Genomic DNA, 22,641 nt, shown 5'->3' with positions numbered 1-22,641 from the left:
TGTTTGTGTGTTTCACTTTCTCCACATCTTCACCAACACTTTTATTGTCTGACTTTTCACTTTCACATTTCAACAATGAGGCAAGTGGTATCTAGGACCAGGGAAATATAGACAAATCTCTGCTTACTTTGCACAAAACCCTCATTCCTTGACTATTGGGAGGCTGCAAGGGACTATGAGAAAGGCCTGGGTTTGAGCCAGGATGTCATAAGTTCATATCCCAGCCTGCCACTTCCTAGTGGATTAGAGCCTTGGGCAAACCAGCTAAGCCAGTTAAACTGTGAATCCTCTTGTCTGTGACACAGAAGTAAATTTACAGGGTTAAGCTGAATGCCAAAAGAGGGAAATGCATTGGAGAGTATCTAGGTACAGTTGCTGTTCCCTGAAGGGGTATCTGATTATTAAAATCCCTGGTTGTAGCTTCAACACCTAGTTCTATCACCCCAAACCAACCATCCACAGGTCACTCCTCACCACATCTCCTGTCTTCACACTGACCTGCACAAAGACTTTTGGCAGACCTCAGGGTTCTTAGCAGTGTGCACACACATATTTAACAGCCTCGGTAATCAAGAATGCAGATGGAACAGAAGAAAAGGAAACACACACTAAAATAGCCAGGAATGCAAGCTTATTTATCCGAGAACATTTAGAAAAGAAATAGGTCATCCCAATTCCAAAGAGGAAGAGGATCTGGAGAGGCCAAGCTCCTTTGTTTCATTGTCGATGCACACAAGGCTCACAGGCAAATGGTGGGCATGGCCCTCAGATCTTTCTTAACTTCCTCTTCTTCTCATTGCCTGGCATGTTCAAACTCATGACCTATCTGCTTAAATCACACTCCAGAGGAAAAGAGGAAGAGCAGAAGCTGCTGGGTCTTCTGATAAAACAGTATCATCACACAAGGTTGAGCCTTGTGTGCTTACTGTCGGTCTCCCTGCTAGCAACAGAGGCTTCTGGAAGTCACAGGAAGCCTTGGGCAAGGACTGTCGGTTTTATTATCTAATGTATAAAGATCATGTAGTGCAGTGTTGGGTACAGAGTCTGCGCAATAAGAATGTGTTAGGTGAATGAATGAATGGGTCTTTTCCACGGGCATTGCCATGGATTGTCTGAATATCCCCCACTCCACCACCATAATTTATATCAGCGCATAAAAATCAACTTAAATAAATCCCAGAAAAAGCATATCATACTCTATGCTTCAAGACAAATCCCAGAGTCTCTTCTGTCCATCAGATGACCACTCCCACAATGCTCCTGAGCAAACCTTCTGCAGCAGCCACTTAATTCCTTACTCAGGTTATTCATGACTTCTCTACCATTTCAACTACGGCAGCTGTCAGCAAGCTACCCATTGTCAATTTGTGTGTGGCCTGTGAGCTAAGAATGCCTTGAACATGTTTAAATGATTGAAAAAAAAATCAAAAGAAGAATGATTTTTAGTGACATGAACATTATATTATATTCATATGCCAATGTCCATATATGAAATTTTTTTAATGGGACACTGCCAGGCCCTGTCATCAGGCTGTCTTTCGCTGCTTTTGCGTTCTAAAGCAAGGGATCAAGAGCTAGGACGAAGACTATGCGGCAAAGCCTAAAAGATGTACTCTCTGTTCCATTACAGGACAAGTTTGCCAACATTTGCTTCATATGCTAACTTTATTTACATCTATAAAAGGGATCATCATTGAAGGCAGAGGCATCCAGTGACAGAATTAATTCAGATTTAATTCAGATCTAATTGGGGTTGAAACCTACCTCCAACATTCAATGGCCATCTGATGCTTTAGGTAATTTCTCTGAATTCCCGTTTTATCCACCTAAAATGTAGCTAATAATATCTATGCCACTGGGTTGTTGTGAAATTTAAAAGTAGATAAATAAGATAGCATCTGGCATTGATTCGGTCATGGTAAGCACACAATAAATGCTAGTCATCGTCATTACATGCTTTTAGTTTAAAGAAGAAACTTTAGGAAGCAATAGCAATACATGATCTTACAAAGGGAATCAAAGCCAAAATGTCATCCCCACCCCCACACTGGATAATGTGCATTCTGGGAGACCTGAAAAATAACAGAACAACCTACTACTTAATCAGATATAATAAAGCCCAGATGGATTTGGCTCATATGCTATTTTGCATTGTTTGTCCTTCTTGCCCCCACAAATCCCATCCCACTGGCAGGGCAAGTGAGGAATAAATACACGATCATTCCTTTTATATACAATGAAATTGAAACCATTTGACATTTTATAAAATTTGGAGCTAAATATTTAGTCAGGACACTGGGATTGTCCATTCAAGCTGCTGCTTTGATGCACTAATTTGAATTTGCATTCTATCCATAACCTGTCTTTGTGGGTCTGTCATTTGCAATATGTTTAACAGACACTCAAAAAGGAAATCCATTTGCATCTATTTGGTCCCAGGAACTAATGTCACTAAATGTCACCGGAAAGACATGCCCCCCTCCCTGCCACTCTCCCACCTCCAAATCCCGATGTTTAGGACTAAGCTTGAGAGCTGGACACAGTGCAACCAGAGACTTCGGCTGAGAGTCAATGAGGATGCTGAAGCTGAGACTCCTAGTCCATGGGTCATAACTGCTCTACCCCGAGGCTTCCTTTAATTTACTTTTCTATGCGCTCTGGTGTACCACTCAAGAAAATGACAGAGTAATAAGATAACACATAAATTCAAGCCCCAGTCATTACTCGCTGTTAGAACATCCTTTTAAGGACTATATATTCAGTCTTACCGACCAACAAATATCAGTCCCGGATTCCTGTGGCAGACTCTGAATAGGTATCAACATGCCTTACAATAATGTTATTCTACTCCTGCCTTACTATATGTTTTTTAAAAGACATGTAACTGTGAACCTATGGTTAGGCTTAAACAATAGGAACTTGGGGAGGTCAAAGGAGTGGGTACCACTCAGTCTCCTAGACTGCTGCTCCAAAAAAAGATGCATTTTCAATCAAGGTTATAAATTCCTACTTAAACTAGAAATTTTAGGTAGCCAATTTTTTTCTCTACTTTAAAAAACACTAAGATATTTAGGTAACGTGTAGGTTTTAGCAGTGCTAAATAAATATAAGAAACTTAGCTTTCTTATATTCCAATGTTTGATTAAGGTGTGACTACATTATAAATAGAATAAAGTTACAAACAACTTAGGCTCTGAGGGTAAATGAGACAATTAGCCTAATATCTTTGCAGTCTGGCACTCACAGCAAGACAATAGCTTCAGAAAACATGAAGCCGTTTTCATTTTCTGTAACCAAATCATAACTTCTATTAAAGACATACACCCGGTTTTCGTACATATGAGAGGACATCAATATTTTCCTAAAATTCTATTTCCCTCTTCTGTTAGACTAGGTATGCTATCTTCTACAAAACAGCTGGATCATTTGTCAATAACCAAGAGAACCAGATGGTTAAAACATCCAGATACTTGAATACATCTGGATATTTCATTCTTCATCCAGATGTTTGGGTTCCCTTAGGTGCAGCCTACTATCTTTGCTCGAATAACTCTGAAAAGCATTTGGCCAAGAGGTAAGTTTATTTTATCAATTTTTTCTGATGATAAAATTAAGTTTGGCAAAAGACACCTATGTCCTTTGGGGAAGTAAAGCCAAATTGGGATTTATTCTATAAGTATGAATTAACCAAACTATTTCTGGAAAAAAAAATAGAGAACAAAAAATATATGCAAAATTGACCAAAAGTGCAGTGCACGTTTAGCCTTGTTAAACTGCATACTTGGACTTCACAGAAGTATAACTACCCTTAGGGTAAGACATTAAATCAGAAGTACAGCTTAGCATGACAGTTCACAAAGAAGGTAATAAAAAATAAAATTTCTTGAGTTTATGCAGGTAGAATTTCCTATCATACTATGTACTCTTTCATTTCAAGACCCAGTGCAATTTCAACTCTACATCCTGACTACTGTCATTCATCCATTCATTCAACCAAGATTTACACATACTTGCTCCTGTGCACATAGTCTCTCTTACACAGCAGCCTAAGAAATCAACATTGAGTAAAAGAAATACAGCTCTTGCCCTCACAGAGTTTCCAGACTAATTGGGGAGCCAGAGTTTAAACAAATACTCTGAACCAAATAAATACACCATTATTCATATATCCAAAGTGCTACAAAAGAAAGGCAAAAAGAAAAGAGATTGCATGGGGCAGGGTCTGATTGTGACGAGGAGGTCAGAGAGGTGGTATCTGTAGTCTTAAGAGATGAGATGTTATCAAGGAAGACTGGGGGGGGGGCAGTGCCTCCCCGTCAGAATAGATAGCAGCCTAGCAACCAGAGACCTCTACTCTATGAAAACATAAAAAAGGTTACAGGTGAAGGGTAGAGGGTGTGACAGAGGAATCATCTTGGGGGAGACTTCTGTGGATAAGGAGCAGTCTAGTATTTTAATTGTGGGGGTCCTTATAGGAATCTCCACAAGTGATAAAGTGGCACAGAACTAAATTAGCTGTCCACTGCCATGTGACAAATCACCAAGCACAAACTATCTTACAAGTCTATAGCAGAGGTGCAATTCAGATCTCACTGAGTTAGCCCTAAAAGGCAGCAGGGTGCATTCCTCTCTGGAATTCCTAAGAAGGGACCCATTCTGCTGTCTTTTCCAACTTGTGGAGGCTGCTCTGTCCAGGTAGCTCCTGGCACCCACTCTCCATCTTCAAGGACAGCAGCGTGTGCTGAATCATCGCACTGACACCTCTCTGACCATCTCATCTGACTCCCTATTCCACTTTTAATGGCCCTTGAAATTACACTGGACCCACCCAGATAATTCTGGATCTTCTCTCTATTCCAGATTAAACTGATCGGTAACCTCAATTTCATCTGAAAATGCAATCCCCCTTTGCCACCTAACACATAGAATCATAGGTCTCGAGTTTAGGTCCTGGACATCTTTGGGGGCCATAATTCCATCTACCACAGAACTACATAAGCTGACATTGTACTAGTGTCAGTGTCCTGGTATTGATACTTTACTAGAGTTATATAAGATATAACCAATGTAAAAATATAGAGAGCGATCCTCCTTGTACTTCTTTTTTGGAGCTTTCTATGTATCTATAATTATCAAAATTTGCCACTAGTTATAGGACACAAATGAACACATGCATGGCACTTTACACATGTACATTACATTTATCATCCCTGAACCCCCACAAATACTCTATGAAGGGGGCACTATTCCCATTCTACAGCTGAGCAAACCAAAGCAAAGATAGGATTTATTAATTTACCCAAGGCCATTCAGATCCACTTAGGGTATCCTAAAGACTGTATATTAAAGTTTATGTTTCATGGACTCAAGTTTTAACTTAGGGCCAAATATATGGCCATATAGGATCATAATCAAAAAAGTAAAAGAGAACTGCTTGATTAGAATTATTATTCTCAAGATAAAGGGTGGGGGACTAAGGTCTGAGTTCTCCCAGAAAAACTTCCTAAACAGCATTATCTCCTATAAAATAAAATTAGTTTTAAACAAAATAAAGATGAGCACAGAAGGTTCCTTCCACTATGCTATGGCATCCATTGCACACAAGTTAATTTTCAGGACAGTTACCTACTAAATTAGCTACCTTCTCTTCCTGGACATAGCCACATGTGGCCAAGAACAAAGCAGGCTGTCCAAGTTAATCTTTTCCATTTGAAAACCATCTTCAGAGATGTGTGGCACAAAGCATCTCTTGCCCATCCCAACCCTCACAGTTTTCAGCTCATGGGAACGAGCAGCTGACTATAACCATGGTAAGAGACAGGCAGCCCAGACCCTCGCTGAGAACCTAAACCTGGAGCAGAGTCACCCAAGGGCAGGACCAGAAAGCGTCTTTTCCATGAGTTCCTGCAAGTGATCACAAGGGACCCAAGACCGGGATGACAGTCTGGGGTATGCTGGGTCACTGATGGATCCACTCTGGGCTGTCCCCTTCTGAAAGGAAGTTGTCTTTCTGTTACATGCAACCAAAATTAGATCATACACGGCATCCTGTTTGCCTTCTTAAATTTTCCATTCTCTTTGCTCTTGTTTTGCAAACAAAGACCCCTAATGTCTATAGCTCCTTCATCCATAATAGAAAAATCCCCCCTCATCCCTCCACTGTCATTGCCACCAAACCAAAACTTTTCCAGAAATTTAAGCATGCATGTACTTGCACACATGCATGTAAACACACATACACAACACACACATACACGCACACACAAATTCCTCCCAAACCCAGGACTCCTAAAGGTTTCTGTGGATGCTCCCGGGTTGCTGCAGTCACTCAGGCCCCTTTAGGAAGTAAGGATAAAGAGCATGTCATCCTCTAACTCTGAATTTGAGAGACAAAATGCCTTGAACACAAAGGGAAAATGACTCACATTCCCTCGGTATTTTCTAAAGGGATATTGTTAGAGCCAATTTCTACTCCTGTATCCTTTGCGCTCCAGGGTAGAAGCAGGCAGCGGTCCAAACACTGCGTAACCTTTTCAGCAGCCATAAGGAAAAAGTCACTACCACTTTGCTTTTTCTACTGAGGCTGAGGAAAGAACACGCAAAGCCAATGCACAAGGGGATTAGCAATGTCTTCCAAAAAAGAAACAGAAAATGTTTATGGGGAGTGAAAATGAATGATAATAGTCTCACTGTCCACTCTCATTTCCTAGTGGCTCCACCAAGTCCCTGGATGTCATAAACACTGAAGGGGGAATAAAATGCTCTAATAAATCAAGGTGAGGACGCTGTGAAGGGAGCTGAAGGGAGGCACACCTGCGGAGTCGCTAACTCTTTGGACAGCAAGTCAACAAGCAGAGGGCAGGCTTCCTGACCCACCCGTGAGCAGCCTCCAAGCAGAGGGGACATGGATCCCTCCCACTTCACAGCAATACGCATGCCCACATGCAGGCACACCCTCTAGTTCTGAGAAGGGGGCGATGTGCCCAGCTGTGCCATTATCCTGCCTTCCTCCCAGTGCCTCCCATGCTGTAGCTCCAGGTTTCTCAGCTCAGCACTGCTGTCATCTGGGTCAGATAACCCTTTGTGTGGGGCTGCCCTGCTGCACGTGGTAGGGTGTCAGCAGTATCTCTGGCCTCTACCCATTAGATGCCACAGCATTTCTCCATCACATTCTCACACACAAAAGTGTTTCCAGATATTGCCAAATGTTCCTGAGAGGCAGATTCACTGCCAGGGAAATACGACTGCTTTACCTGAAGTTTATGTGCCTGTGTGTACACACAACACCACCGATGTTCAAGTTGCTACAGTTTTTTATCCCATTATTCACTTGTCTAAGTTCTCAGATTGCTTCTAGATTCAGCCTCAAAACAACTTTCTTCCAAAGCCTCCCTGACTTTTCCATTCCCGAGAGGAGGTAGATGCCCTTTCTCCAGGTGCCCCCTCCCAATTTCCTGGAGGAACCCTTATCCCACCCCTGGTCTATCAATGGCCAGATGTCCCCTCCAGATTCTAAGGGTCTTGCAAATAGGAAACAAGTTTATTCTATCTTAGTGTCCCCAACACCCAGTGGAGGACCTGCGGAATAGAACAAGGTCAATAAAAGCTCGTTAGCAGAATGAAGAAAGACACAAAGAGAAGTTCCAGCAGGAGGCGCGTCATTGAGCACAGGACTGGTTTTGAGCAGCACATACAACAACTTTAAAAGCAGCAGGAAAAATGACTACTGCTAGGTGCCTACCACCTGAGTGAATGAGTGTCTGAGAGGGTGTATATGTGTGTGGATATATGCATGCAAATGCCTATGAGTGTGTGATACTTGTGCACAGTGAGTATGTGTAATATGCAGTGCACATGGGCATATTAGTGTGTCAGTGTACATGTGAGTGCATATAAGTGTGTGCATACAAGAATTGTGGGTATGAGTGTACGGGTGGTGCATGTGCACATATATGTGTAGGGGTAGGGGTGTGTGTGTATGTCTTACTCTTACCAAGACATGCATCACCACTTGGGAAAAGGGGAGGTCCTTCTAAAGCAACAAGTGCAAAGCAAGTGTTAACTCTCATTGGCAAGGTATACCAATTAACTACATACAGAAAAACAGACTTTTAAATTTTGTGGGAGCCAATATAGAACACTAAGGATATATTTGCAGTAAAAAGCCTGAAAGCACATATACCAAAATATTTCGGGTAAGTAGTTTTGGTAATTTTCATTTTCTTCTTCACAGCCATGTATTTCTACTTTTTTTAACAATGGAAAAGGATGGATTATTTGTCCTGGATTGCTCATCTGGAAATGGGGATAATAAAAGAAAATAGAGTAATCAAGAGGATTAACTAGTCCTAAGTAGTATAAGTACACACGAGTCATCTAAGCAAATGCAAGACGTGAATTTTTTTCCTTCTTCTTCATCACACAATAATTTTTATTATTGTATAAAATGTGCACAGGTATCTATAAGAATACAGGTAAAAGTTTCTTTTTCCAAAAAGCAATCATTCCATTTCTCATGTCAACATCTGTATTACTTCTCACCAAGTGATTTTTGGATACCACACAATGTCAGAGAAAGGGTAGCTATCTGGGGTATTTACTTTTGCTTCATGTTCTGTGTTCTCTTACATTTTTTTAAAAAACCTGCTTTTTTCTATAGCAAGCAGAGGAAAAAGAGATGAAATTTAAGGCTGAAAAATAGATTGTGATAGAAAAAGAAAAAGAAAGATGGATCGATGGATGCACCAGCTGTGTGACAGGCACTGTTTGGACATTATCTCATTTTATTTACCCAGCCAACCTGTAACCCAGTTTAATTAGCCCCATTTTACAAAGGAGTAAACCGAGGATCCTGGTGAGGACCTGTGGCTGCAAGGCAAAAAAGGCCATCTTGAAATCTAGGCTCTCTGGATTCTAAGTGACCACCTTTCACTGCTTTTGTATTGATTCTCACCAGTCAGGCAACTTTCTTGTGACTCCATGGACTTTGCTGCTGGAAATCAAGCCCTCTGAACACGGGACGCCTATGATTCTAGCAGCATGTGGAACTTCCCCCACAGAAGGAAACATTTTCAATGACTTTGTTGTATTTATGAGTCTTCCTGTGAATTCACCTGCACCTGGGAGACCACTGGCAAGTAGGGGCTGGCTCATAACATGTCTATGGACAAGGGGCTAAACAGAGGGCAAGGGAAAGTGAGGTCCTGCAGGCCATGACCCTGGGGTCTGATCACCTGAGGCAGTGGCAAGGCTGTTACAGGACCCAGATCAGCCCTGACCTGTCACAGAACCTTCCAAGCACATCACCCCTGGAGCCAGACGACCCCCAGGTCTCGATTCCTCCAGTGCAGAGAAGTCCTCCCATGGCTAAGAGTGCTGGGATTAGAGCATAGGTGACTGCTTGTCACTTACTAGCAATATAGGAGAGTTTCCTTACTTGGGATTTACAACTGAAAAACAACAACAAAATAAACCAGAGTTCTCCCTAAGAGAGATGTTGAATTTAGTTATTCAATTTAAAAAAAAAAAAAAGAAAGAAAGAAAGAAACTATACTAGATCACATTTACTCAACAACAATAGTTCTTTAATGCCATTGCTCTCACCACCACCACCACCAGTATCATAGGCCGAGGAACTGGCCACACACATGTCCACATCAATGGCCAGGGTGGCCAGGGTCTGTGAATAGGGTAGGTTTCCTGGTAAAGGAGAACAGATGCTACAGATAGATTTAGTGGTGCTGACCAGCTGACCTTGAGATAGGGAGGCTGCCTTTTACATCTGGATGAGTTCGTAGAATCACACGCGTCCTTAAATTGGGAAAGGGAGGAGAAAAGACAGAACCAGAGAGCTGGCCCTTTGAAAAGGACTCAGCCTGATGCTTGCAAATGGAGAAGTCTTGCAATAGGGACAGGGAATAACCTCTATGAGCTGGAAAAGGCTAGGAAGTGACTTGTCCCCTAGAGTCTCCATAAAGGACAGAGCCACACCAACACCTTGTCATTTGCCCGGGAAGGCCGCGTAGGACTGCTGGCCTCCAGAAAAAAAAGGTAATAAAGTTGTGTGGTTTTAGGTCACTGAGTCTGAGGTAACGTGTTACGGCAGCCATAGAAAACTAATACCCCCAGGCTACCTTTTAAAGATCATTTTTTATTACATAAGCCATGCATGAACACATTTCCCCGTTGAAAAGAAAGTAAGCTTTATGAACAAGGCTCAAGGCCCCCATGGCTCCCAGGCTCAGCCCTCACCCTGTCTCCACTCCTCCCCCTGCAAAGAAGCACTCACTCCACTCCGGTTGTGCACACTTTCGGCCCCCTGTCCTGCATTTCTTTACAGAGTCATGTGCATGGGCCACTCTGAGTGCTGACTCTTCCAGGAGCTCCAGTCATGAAAGAGTTAACACCCATCTCTCTCCCCAAGAAGGAAAACAGCTCAGCAGCCCCACAACTACAGAGGAATCACAGTGTGGGCCTCAGGAAGTGACAGTTTGAGTACCTTTCACATTCCTTCTGTTTCCCTTCCAGCTATAAATCCTCCATTCTGGAGCTCTGGGTAGGAGCTTGAATCTCTCTGAGCTTGAATCTGTTAAGTATTCATCACTTAGAAGAAGATCAAGACAGGAATTGGTTTATTCATGCCGGGCCTTGTATTCCCCCAAATTAAAATAGCCTGAGACATATAACATATAGGGAACATGATCAATAGCAAAACAACCAATCCAACCACGCTTGCCACCCAGAGATAATGAATGCCTAGGAAGCAGCCAGAAATTGCTCAAACCACACCCTCCCCTCCATTTTTTTTTTTTAACCCTTAGGATATTTGATATTTTTCACAAGTCTTGCATCTTCTCCCCAAGTCTTCTAGAAGAATGCTCGCAAATCAACCTTAAGACTTGCAGAGCCCTGGGTCTTTGAAGGTGTCCCTGGAACCACATACAGACAGCTGGTCCTTGGATCTAATCAATTTCTATTTCTCTGGGGCTTCCTGAGTGTGCACGCTGATGCCATGTGTGGCTCTCATCCACAGCACCACGCGGGAGCCCCTGCTCTCAGAAAGGACTCCAGGTCTCCAGGCAAGACTACGATAATTGCTGTCTGGAAATGTAACTGGGAAGGGTATGGGAATGAGCTGAGAGTAAGGCAAAAGTACAGAAGGGTGAGAAAAACCCTTTTCTCACCAACCCTACTCTCACTCATGGGAGCCAAGTCCCAAGACAATGGTAAGGCATGGAAATACCCCATCCCAAAGAGATGCCAAATGTGCCCAGACCATGCAGGAAGCACATCGTCTGCACATGACTGGCACATGCCCAGTGCCCTCTACATGCTGGTGCTGGGGTTGGGGTAGGGGGTTGTAAACACCTCATGATGGCTGCTAGTATTATCACAATTCAGGTTTACTTATCAGTTGTAATGGAAAAGTCTGATAAACAGGCAGAGCCATCAATCTGGTTATTTGGCCTTGCTCTCAGACAGAAAACAAATTAGCTCCATAGGAGTCCAATAAGCATTTGTTTGCTATTCAGTGAAATATTAATTCATTTGATCAATAAACATTTTGTCTGCGCGTGTGCATGCATGTGTGTGTGGGCACATGCCAAATATGTGCCATGCGGAGGAATACAGAGGCCAGAAGGACACTTTTCCAGCCAAGCTACAAGCTGTGGAGGTACAATTTCACTGGGTTCTCTGTGAGGCTTAAGAAAATTCATGAAGAAGGAAATACCTTAGATGAATGCTCTTAGGGAAAAATGCATGACTTTTGTGTATATGATCCAATATATGTATATATGGTGGTGAGGGAGTGGTTATAGATAATGATGGTAATGGTGATGGTGATGGTGATGATAATGAAGGAAGTGATGGAATGGAGAAATGAAGGGAAAGGAGGGAGGTGAGAGGCTGACCACTGACCACTGACATTCTGATAAACCACAGCTGTGAGTCACTGAATGCATACACATTGTTCTAAGTAGTGTACATGTAAGACCCATTCAGCCCTTCCAACAATCCAGTCCACTGTTACCTGCATTTTACATAGGGGAGTGCACAGACTGAGAAGAGTTAAGCAATTTGCCATGGGCCAAAGATTGGTGTCAATACTGGCATCTAGTACATCTGCCTGACCGCAGAGCCAGAGCTCAAGACCAATGAGATAGACACAGCTGGGGTACTCCCTTCTTGTTATTCTTTCCACCCTCTTTTTAACAACACTTCCATTTCATTCTGGGTGGCCACATACCCAGTGAAAAGCAATCTCCTCTCTCAACTCCCATGCAGCTCTGTGTGGTCATGTGACCTGGTTCTGGTCATCAGCATGTGCTGGAGGAATCTGTAGCATAAGCTGGGCAGGCACATCTTACCCTTCACTCCCCCTTCTTCTTGCCTGGAAAACTGAGTAGCAACACAATAAGTGAAGCTCAGAAGGAAAACCCAGGCAGTCGCAGTCTCTGATGGCATCATGGACCAGGGTTCACAAGCAGGGATACCTAATTCCAAGTATCCTGTGATATCTGTGAGAAAAGTGAACTCCTAACTGGTATGGCTGCAGTCCAAGTAAAGCGCTGAATGGTGCAGGCACCTGGGCAGGTGAACTTCAATGCAGGTACAAGGGTGTCTCCATCCTCCCATCTGCTGCCACAAGCCGGGACATGCCTGGGGCATCTGGTCTTGTTGTTAAACTCTTAGGGTCATGGTGCTTGACCATAATCTAAACTTCACTGAATCAGGTAGAGATTATGTTTAAGGTATAACTTGTAACACTATAGACATTCAGTAAGTATTTGTTCAATAAAATGAGAAGGTGAAGGAAAGAAAGCAATCCACAATATTTCTCATGAAAAGGAATGTTGAGTGTCCAGAAGGTGGGAATCCTGCCTGTCATCTTTGGTCTTAGCAGTTGCACTTATAGTAGTTTCTTATTGCTGCTGTAACAACCAACTACACACTTTGGGTTTAAAACAACACAAATTCATTCTCTTACAGTTCTCACAGTCAAAATCCAAAACTTATATCACTGGGTTAAAGTTAAGGTGTCCAGGGCTTGAAGTTCAAAAAAGAATCCATCCCTTGCCTCTTGTAACTCCAAAGGCCATCTGCTTTCCTTGACTCATTGAGGCCTCAGTCAGCTGGTCTTCTATCAGGTAGTCAAATTTCCCTCTGCCTCCCTCTGACAACACGATGATTGCATTGAAGAGTCTGCCTGGATATTCCAGGATAATGTCTCTATCTTGTGCAGAGGATGTTTTGTCATCTGAGGTGACATTCATAGGTTCCAGGGATTAGGGCCTGTATATTTTTGGGGGCCATAATCCAGTCCACTCCAGTACTCAGTAAACTTACTCCACAGTAGTTACTGAAACCAGGTACTGTGCTGGCAATGAAGGGGTAGCAGTGAACCAGGACTTAGTTCCTTATCTTGTAAAAGATATCTTTTCTCACAGATACCTTTTCTTACTTAAGCAGAGTGTCATAGGCTCTGCTTGAGTTCTCGGTGATTCAGGTCATATAAAGCCATCAGAGCATATAAATCCCAATGAAAAAAAATATAATGGTATGGGATCAAAAGGTTCAAGTTATTGATGGATTCTTACCATCCTCTGACAAAGATATGAGTGAGCTGTCACAGGAAACTCTGAATAAAAAACCCAAGGAGCTTGGAAATGGGCCATGACAGTGATCATGCCTGGAAGCCTATAAGAGTAAGGCTCCTCAGAGCCACACCAGTGCTGGGATTCAGTGGGAACTGTGGAAGGAAACAGGCCTCACTGGGAATTGTGGAAAGAAGTGGGGCTCACTGGGAATTGTGGGTTCAAGTTTCTCCACTCTTTGATCTGGAATAAGAAAATGTACCCTCTGGTCACAAATGGAAGAAAGCCCAACACACTGAAATAACATTATAAATAGAATGAATAGTTGAGGCTACACAGGAGGCCTTTCTTTGGGAAGGGTGCCCGGTTGAGCATTAATGTCACTCTGGGGATGTCTGTGGGTGCCACAAGGCAAGATTCTGAAGCAGCAATTGGCAAATGGGAAAGAAAATCTTCAGTGGACCCTGATTGCCTAAGCAGTCCATGCATAACAACCATGCGCACCATCTCTGGAGAGAACTGGACTTATCCTTCCAGAATCTTCTACTACAAAATGTCCAGGGATGCCATGCATACCATATTATTCCATAATGCGATTCCTAGGATCCTTCCTACCTCATGGTTTATTTTTCTCATTTGTTCCATTTTTGGAGGAAAGAAGTCATTCGTTCCTTATAAAATGTACTTAAACTGCAAAACCAAGAATTACTAAAAGGTATTTCTTTGAAAGACTCAGGCGGTAACATACAGATGCTTCTTCACAAAGTCTCTGCGGGCTGGTGTCTATATATAAACACAGCTCAAACCAATTGTGGGGTGTAAAAAGTGGATTGGCCATATGAAGGACATCTGTATTAGAACCTGTTCCCAATCAAAGGAAAGCAATTCGTCTTGGTGGTCCAACCACTTAACTTAAACAAAAAGAACTGAGCCAACTTTCATCAATGAGCCTTTCTTCCAACCAAAAAGAAAAGAAAAAAATGAGCATTGCCTGCTGGTTATGGTGATTTTGTGCTACAGGGTTAATAATGATGGGTTTTAGGTCACTGGCAATTTCTCATTTAAAACTAACCTGAACCATCAACCCTCAAGGGCTAATTGTTCAATGTGGGCTGCATGGCACACACTGTCTTTCTTTCTCAGACACCCTAGTGGTAGGTAAGTGACATTCTGCCATTATATCTTTATCAAAAAACAAGAGAAGTGTTTTTCAGCCTCAAAATTAAAATGTGCTCCTATGCTCAAGCTCCATGGGAGACCCATGGTCTTGCGCAGTCTTAGCATGGTTGAAACTTGAATGAGCTAGTGATCTGTAATTAATTCATGGGAACTTAGCTTTCACCCACAGATATCTTGAAGGGGACAATTATGAGTATCACAATTTTCTTCACAGTTTTTGGGTTTTTTTTGTGTTAATTATTATTGCCAGTCACTTTCTAGGATGCTCATTTTACTTCTAAATGACCCAAAAACTCATCTAGAGGTTACATGCTGGTTGTTTCTTTTTTCTTTTTTTTTTTTTTTTTTTTTTCCTCTCTTGGTATTTTGAGAATAGGCTGGTAGGACAGAAGACTGAATAAGTAAAACTGTTTAAACTAGGAAGGAGACAATAGAGAGTGGTGGAGATTATGGAAAACTAGAAATTGCATGTCCTTCTCATGCCTTGACTCACCTCCAGTCAAATGTTGCTTCTCCTTCCAATGTTTCACATTTGATAAGAAAGTAGGATTTTTCTATTAAATCTGTCAATTTGTGTTTATATTTCAGCTATCTTTAAAAGTCATTATGTGGGCAAAATAAAACATGTCTGCTAGTGGGTAATTTCTAGTGAAGCGGAAAAACAGTTCACCAAGTTTTCTCCTTCAGAAGTCACATACAAAGCTAATGCTTGTCCCTAGGCTGGGGCAAGAAAAGGATGCAAATGGAAGGCAGTGAAATAGAAGGAAAGTCTGGGGATTGAAAGCTAACCCTACAACTCTTGTCAATGATATATTTGCCTGTCAAATTTCATGACCCTGGGAGGATGATAAACATACTCTAAACCTCATCTAATTTTAGTCAGTTACTTTGGCACATGAACCTAACTTGTGGCCCATTAGACCCCTCTCTGTGACCATGGTTCTGCCAAATACCTCCCAAAGGAGTGAGAAGACATTTCTCCTATGCTACTTGGCATTCATGAGACAGGACGTGTGCTTGTCACCCAGTGCCCTCTGTTCTCCAGATGAGGAACAGAGAGGACAGGAGGCTGTCCTAACCTTCATTTCTCTGTCTTTCTCATATTAATCATGAGCAAATAGCACTGGGGTCGTTTAAGGGTTTCATTTCTTGAGTCTTGATTCTTCCTTTCTACAAATTTTTGGTCTTACCGACCATGGCCTAGAGCCTGGGGAGCCTTATTCAGCCTGAGATAAGCACAGTGTCCTCCCAGAGTCTTAATCAACATATTCCCCCTTCCTCCGAAGCTAAGAGGAAAGCCCTTCCCAAGGAAGGCCCTTCTCATAGTCTTAGCTGGGCTGGAAGTCAAAACCAGATTCACAAAGGTACATCAACATATATAACAAATTATGTTTTCTCTGTAACAAAAGTGTCAAAAAATAAAGAGCCTTGCTAGCTGAAAAAGTATCCAGAGAGAGGTATTCCCTTTGACCCTGAATTCCCAAAATTAAAAAAAAAAAACTCTAAAATAGACTAAAAAAGACATAGAATGAAATGTTATGTCCGAACATTGACTGCAGCCTGATTGAAAACAAAAAGCTTTAAAAGAGATTTTGAAAATAACTGGGTAAACCTAAGTAGTAACTAGGTAGACCAGATAAACTTGAATAGCAAGTAGGTATTATGTTATGTTAGTGAATTATTCTCAGGGTCATAGGCATGTTAGCAGTGATAGATATAATTATGTGCAACGAAGTCTTTAGTTTTAGGAGATGCTGGCCAAAGTACTTACGGGTTAAAGTGAGTCAGTTTCTAAAACTAACATGCATGGATGGGTGGATGAGTGAATGGGTGGATGGGTGAAAGAATGGATAAGCATGGGTGGGTGGATGGGTGGGTGAATGATAGGTATGGGTGGGTAGGTGGATGGATGGATGAATGGAAAGATAGAAGAATGGAAGGATGGACAGATAGACTAACAAAACACTAGCAATTATTGAGTCTAGGTGGTAGACAGATGGTTGTTTATTGTGCTATATATTTAAATTTTTGTATGCTTGATAATTTTTTTGAAGATTTTATTTATTTATACAAGAGCTGGGGTACAGGCCAGAGGGGCGCGGGAGGGTGAGAGGATTCACCAGAGACTAGAGCAGGGAGCAGAACAGGCAGACAGACCGAAAGCACTGCTGAGGGGAGCAGGGGGCAAGACAGGAGGGGTCTGCCGCGCCATTTGGGTATCTCCCTGGCCAGCCAGGAATCAAACCCACACTACAGAGGCTGTGGACAACTTCACAGCATTGTGCTCAATGCTCTGTGCCACCAGGGAGGCCCTATGCTTGATAATTTTTATAACAAAAAATTAAAAAAACTCTTCAGGATGTGTCTTAAAAAAAAAAAAAAACACTTTTTAACACATGTCCTACAAAGAAGCTGCATGTGGAAAGTGGATAAAGTGGGGGCTTTTCCAGTTAGCACTGTAGGGGTCTAACTGCTGAGAATCCCCAACCTGAGTGTTTTTTCAGAATATCATCCTTCAGGCACAAGAACATACCTTCCTCTGATTGATAAGAAAAGCAAGGTTCTAGAGGCTTAGTGACTTCACTACAATCAGAGCAAGTTAGTGGCAGATGAGGCAACCTGACTGACCCCAAGGCTCCTCTCCACAAAATTCTACACCACTGAGTTGACTTGACCTCACCTGGTTGATTCATAGTTGATTTTCAGGAGGGTAAATGATGCATTAGCAACTAACTTTATGGTTCACCCTTTATGAACCATTATTTCTTTGGAAATAATTTTCCTCAGAGTCACACACTTCAAATAAACATTCTCCTCTTTCCCTATTCACCTGATAAGCTCTTTATCACACTTCTGGCAAAGGGCATTATTCTGGGCACTTGGAAAAATGTGCAGATTTATAGCACAGGGCCCCTGTGCCGGAAACACTGACACCCTACAAGTTATATGCTGGCATAAAGGACAAATCCCTAAGAGCTGTCCCAAAAAGGGTCAACTTCTAAAAATGGTTTCTAATCGTTATATCTCAGTGACAGGAGAAAAAATGTTATCTTGATACTAAAGGATTTAAATTTATTGCATGGCTGAAAATGGTTAGTGAATTGAAATTATAAAGTAATGAATCATTTCCTGAAAAAACCAAGCCGTTAGTAATACCACTGCATGAAGAACTATTTAGAGATGTCAGAAGAAGAAAAAAATAGGGGAAAAAAAAGTTATGAAGAGTCCCCAGGAAATTATCCCTAAATGTATACACTTTCTACAAGATTAAATTACTTTTGCAAAAGAAAACTGAAAAAAACTTCATGATTACTGCTGGAAAAAATAAAGCTGTCTCCCAGTTTCTACTCAGTTCTGTTTCCAATACTGTTTTTCATAAGTAAAGTAACAATCTGTGGTCACAGTTTCCCTCATAGGCATGCCCAACATAAAGCAAAACTGAAGCCTTTAAGACTCCCTACTAAGCCCTGGACTCCATGAGACAGTTCTTCCCACAAAACCTCGCCACATAGCAGTTGAGAAAATTTGACCCAAATTTCAGTCCAAGTTCTTAGAGGGCAACACCGATGACCTGCTTGATAAGAAATAGGACTTTCAGCCACAGCTCAGCAGACTCAGAAGAAACGAGGGTGAAGTTATAAACACCTTTTGTGTGTAGGTTTGTTCTTTCAGCCCCAGCTATTCATTCTTCAGGGTTGTTTTTGCTAACAAATACAGCAATCAGGGGTCATGATACTCAAGAAGTCAAGAACACAGGACTTTCAAGGGGGAGCAGGTGCCAGGCACCCAGAGAGGAAGAGCTCACTCCTGGAATCATCAAAGAGTAGGCAGTTTTCACTTTCAATCAAACGTGTCACCCAAAGAGGCCACTTGGTGCCACCCATTGAACTACACCCCTGCATTCAATATCCTCCAGAAAGAGCCTTTCCTTCTGAGAGTCATTTCTGGGTTCTGGGGACACTGAGAAGGCTATGGTTTCACCCCAGATAGTAGATTCACTGTATCACTTAATCTCAGGACATTGTGCCATATATCTGCTTCTAAACCACCAAGCCAGTTGTAGAGTGTAAGAAAAAGAGTTGGCAGGTGACTAGAATGGGAATTAATATTCAGTGACTGCTTACTATGTCCTAGAGATATATTAAAGAACTTGTATGCATTGCCTCATTTAATTTTCACCACCTGGGAGGCAGAGACTATTATTAATACCACTTTATAGGTGCGAAAATTGAGACATAAAGATTAAGCAAATTGCCCAGATTACAGAAACACTAAGGGGCAGAGTCAGAATCCAAACCCAAGTCAGTCTCAATCTGGAAACCCCAAAGCTTTATCTGCTCGGCCATATGTGGTCTCCTGAACTGTTCTTTTTGCCTGGGAAGACCTCCTCTCACCTCCTAGCTTAGCATCCTGCCTACCCATTTTGTTCTAGTTCTGGAAGCCACTTGTGATCGACCCACATGGGTTATGAATGAGAGTTGGTTCTCCAGGCCCTCACCAGAGTTCTCTTGTACTTTGATTGAGGCCTGTCAAGTAAGGCTCTTATCCTCCTTTTAGGCTGGAAGGACAGGCACCACAACTTCTATGTTCCCCCATGGCCAGGTTGATTTGACTAAAAAACTATGTCACACTGACCCAGCACAATAGCCCTTCTCTGACAGAAATACCACACCAGGGTAAAACATTCATAATTCAGCCTTCTGAAGCATAAGGAGAAAGGGGCCTACCTGGTGGTGCAAGGGGTTAAGTGTCAGCATTATGAAGCTATCCGTAACTACTGCAGCACGAGTTCGATCCCCAGCCAGTGAGGTGACCCACACGGGGCAGCAGACCTTTCCTGTCTCACCTGTTGGCCCCCTCAGCAGTGTATTTCAGTCAATCTGCCTGTTCTGTTCCCCACTCTGTCTGTGGTGAATCCTCTCACCCCCCACACTTCTGGCCTGTACTCCAGCTCTTGTATGCATAAATAAATAAATCTTTTTAAAAAATAAAAATAAAGCATAAGGAGAAAGATGGAAGAGAATAATTAGCAAATATATAAAAGGAAAAAAAAAAGTTCTTGAGTTTACTAAACACCAACAAAAATAGTGAATTGGTTCGTGGGAGGACTGAACTTTTCGGTGGTTAAAAACACACACACATTTGTTCCATAAACATTTATTTAGCCCATAATATGTTCAAGCTCCTCAGACTCCAGCGGTCTACTTGAAACTGTCAGAGTGCCTCTGAGGAGGAAACTAAATGGCATATCTTTCTGGCATCAAATGGAAATCACTTCTTAATAGGGTTCTATAAATGACAGACTTAGGTGCTTCTTCCAAATTCTCCACCCACAGTCGTGGGGGATGCTGTGGGAAGGCTCCCTGCCCAATGCCATAATTACCAGAAAATGGAAAAATCCCAAAAACACAGGGGCCATGGAACAGGGTTCAGGGACTGAAGGCAACTGTTGATCCATGCAAAGATCAAAGGCCTGCAGAAACCATTCTCGGGTTTACACAGCTGCGTGCTCCAAGCGAGAGCCATAAAACAAACACAATCTGGACGGGAGGGAAGGGTCTTGTGACTGGGAGTGTGTGGGTGTCGATGACGCCCCAGTACATCAAATGAACCAGGAGGCCAGCGAGCCACCTCACACCAGGGTTAGAAAAAGAAGCACATGCTCTTATCCAATCCAGGACGTACTGTTAATGGGTCAAACATTTTCAGCAATTCAGCCTTCTAAAGCATAAGAAGTTATAGGGAAGAGTTCATTAGCAAACATGCAGAAAAGTTTCTTGGTTTAATAAACCCCACCAACAGAAAAGTGAATTGGTCAAATCTTAATAACCTGGGGATGAGAACTCCCTGCTCCAGCTCATCTTGTTTAGTTGCTCTGTTCAACATCTGAATGAGACCCAGAGCTCTCAAAACTCCTCTAGGTACATAAATTCCTAAACTAAATAATAACAAAGCCATATGTTACCATATTTTTAGATATGAATTGCTGTACAATGCACAAACACAACAGCAGCTCCCTGCGTTCATTTGGATTCATTAAAAATAAAATCATCTCATAAGCCTGCAAATGTTGATTTTTATTTTTATTTTTTTTGCATTACAAAATTTTCATATTTCCCCTGTGTACAGAAGTATAATTTCTTTATGTGGTTGTTCTCAATGTCTTGAACTTGATATACATGCAATATAGGAAATGGAAATAATATATATATGTGAATTCCTTGTTTCATGTATTAGAAAACAATATGTTTTGCTCATTAAAGGCGCCAATATAAATGCTATAAACCATGAAATTACCTTTGAGCCCTTCCTGAAATAACCAGTTCACAAACAAATGATCCATGCAAAAAAGGCAAAAGGAGATTACAATAATAAGACTAAGTTACATTTTCATTTCAGGATTTTTTTTTAATGTAGAAAAGTATTATTACTTCAAAACCAACATTTGCAGCAGGTACATCCAATTTATGTAGGAAATACTGAACAATACAGGTAGATTGAACAAAATAAGTTCAAAGTAGGGCTTTTCATATTGTCCGAATGTGATGCAGAACTCACATTTACAACGGATTATCTCAATAAAAGAATCTTACTTTTGGTTTTCTCACTTCAGAGGGCTGCTTTAAAAGCAATGAGGGCAAAAGCATTTTACTAAAATAACTCTGATGCTTTTCATAGTCAAGAGAGTGAGAATCCACTCTACTGATGACCAAAGAACTGTGGATGCTGGGAATTGTACCCCAGGAGTCAATGCTCTGGGGCTGAAATTAGCAGAGCCCCTCGTCCAGGGTAATCTCAACACCAGAATCCTCAACACCATCTGGGAAATTGCTAGGTAGACAGATCCGTGGGCTTTACTCCAGCAACTCCATAGATGAAGCTCCTGTGATGTCTGCAAGCTCCAGTCTGACTGGTGCCTTAGCCTGAGAACACAGATAACCAGTGCTGGAGAGCACAATATCCGTCTCCTCTAAGACTCTGCATGGCACCTCAAGGGGCACCTCCACACTGCTTTTGAACTCTCCAACAGCCTGGTATTTCCCTGAGCAGAAAATGACATCCCAGTCAGCTGGCCTGCACCATTTCTCTCTAGATTAATCCTGGCCATTCTCTCCACTCAGCATATCTCATCTGTAAAGTTGCAGATGTACACCTTAGCCTAGACCTAGAAATCAAGGAGACATGAGACTCTTCAATATCCTCCAGATTCAGAACACCAGTCCTGCAGTGGCCCAAGGATGCTGTGACACAGAGGAGGAGGAGTCTGACATGTTTTTCTGAAGTGCATGATCCACATTTCTGAGCAAGGTCTACCTGGGGATCTTAAAGCCCTCCTGCCCAAGCCCCTTGTAGAAAGCCACACGTCTCCCTTTCAGCCAGATCTTGTTCCTAAATCATTCATTCATTCATTTGTTATTTTTTAGTGAGTCATTTATGCAGTCATGAAACAAACACTGACCCAGCTTTTCTTTCTTTATTTTTCTCTTTCCTGCTGGGAACACAAAGCTCTATTAGATTGTCCCCACCCTCATGGAGTGAAGTAGAACAAGGAGCCAGCAAGGCTACAGAAGAGAAGTTGGGTGGGTTCCAGGCAGCAGCAAACCATGAATGGCAACACTGATGACCAGAATGGGCTTCCTAATTGCAAGCACTTTGAGGCGAGAGGATGGCCACCATGTCTTTGTGTCCCTGACCCCCAGCCTGGCTGGTCACAGAGATAATGAGTGAAGTTCAGAAAAGACCACATTGGGTAAACAGTAGGGAGAACTGACTGAAGGAAGTCAACTCCATTGACAGCGAAGACATCTATGGCTCATCTGAGCACTCAAGCCAAGGAGTGAGAAGAATCGGCTTACCCACCCAAGGA

General features: G+C 42.2%; 1 protein-coding gene across 4 annotated transcripts in view; it reads right to left on the bottom strand.

The window, feature by feature from the left end:
* WWOX (WW domain containing oxidoreductase) overlaps window positions 1-22,641 on the bottom strand; it is a 403,146-nt gene that overhangs the window by 210,380 nt on the left and 170,125 nt on the right. The window lies entirely within an intron of this gene.

The sequence above is a fragment of the Talpa occidentalis genome, unplaced genomic scaffold, assembly GCF_014898055.3.
Source record: "Talpa occidentalis isolate TD23 unplaced genomic scaffold, MPIMG_talOcc4v2.1 talOcc4.17, whole genome shotgun sequence".
NCBI lineage: Eukaryota > Metazoa > Chordata > Mammalia > Eulipotyphla > Talpidae > Talpa > Talpa occidentalis.
The sequence above is the reverse complement of the archived record's forward strand: the minus strand, read 5'-3'. Positions and strand labels throughout refer to the sequence as shown.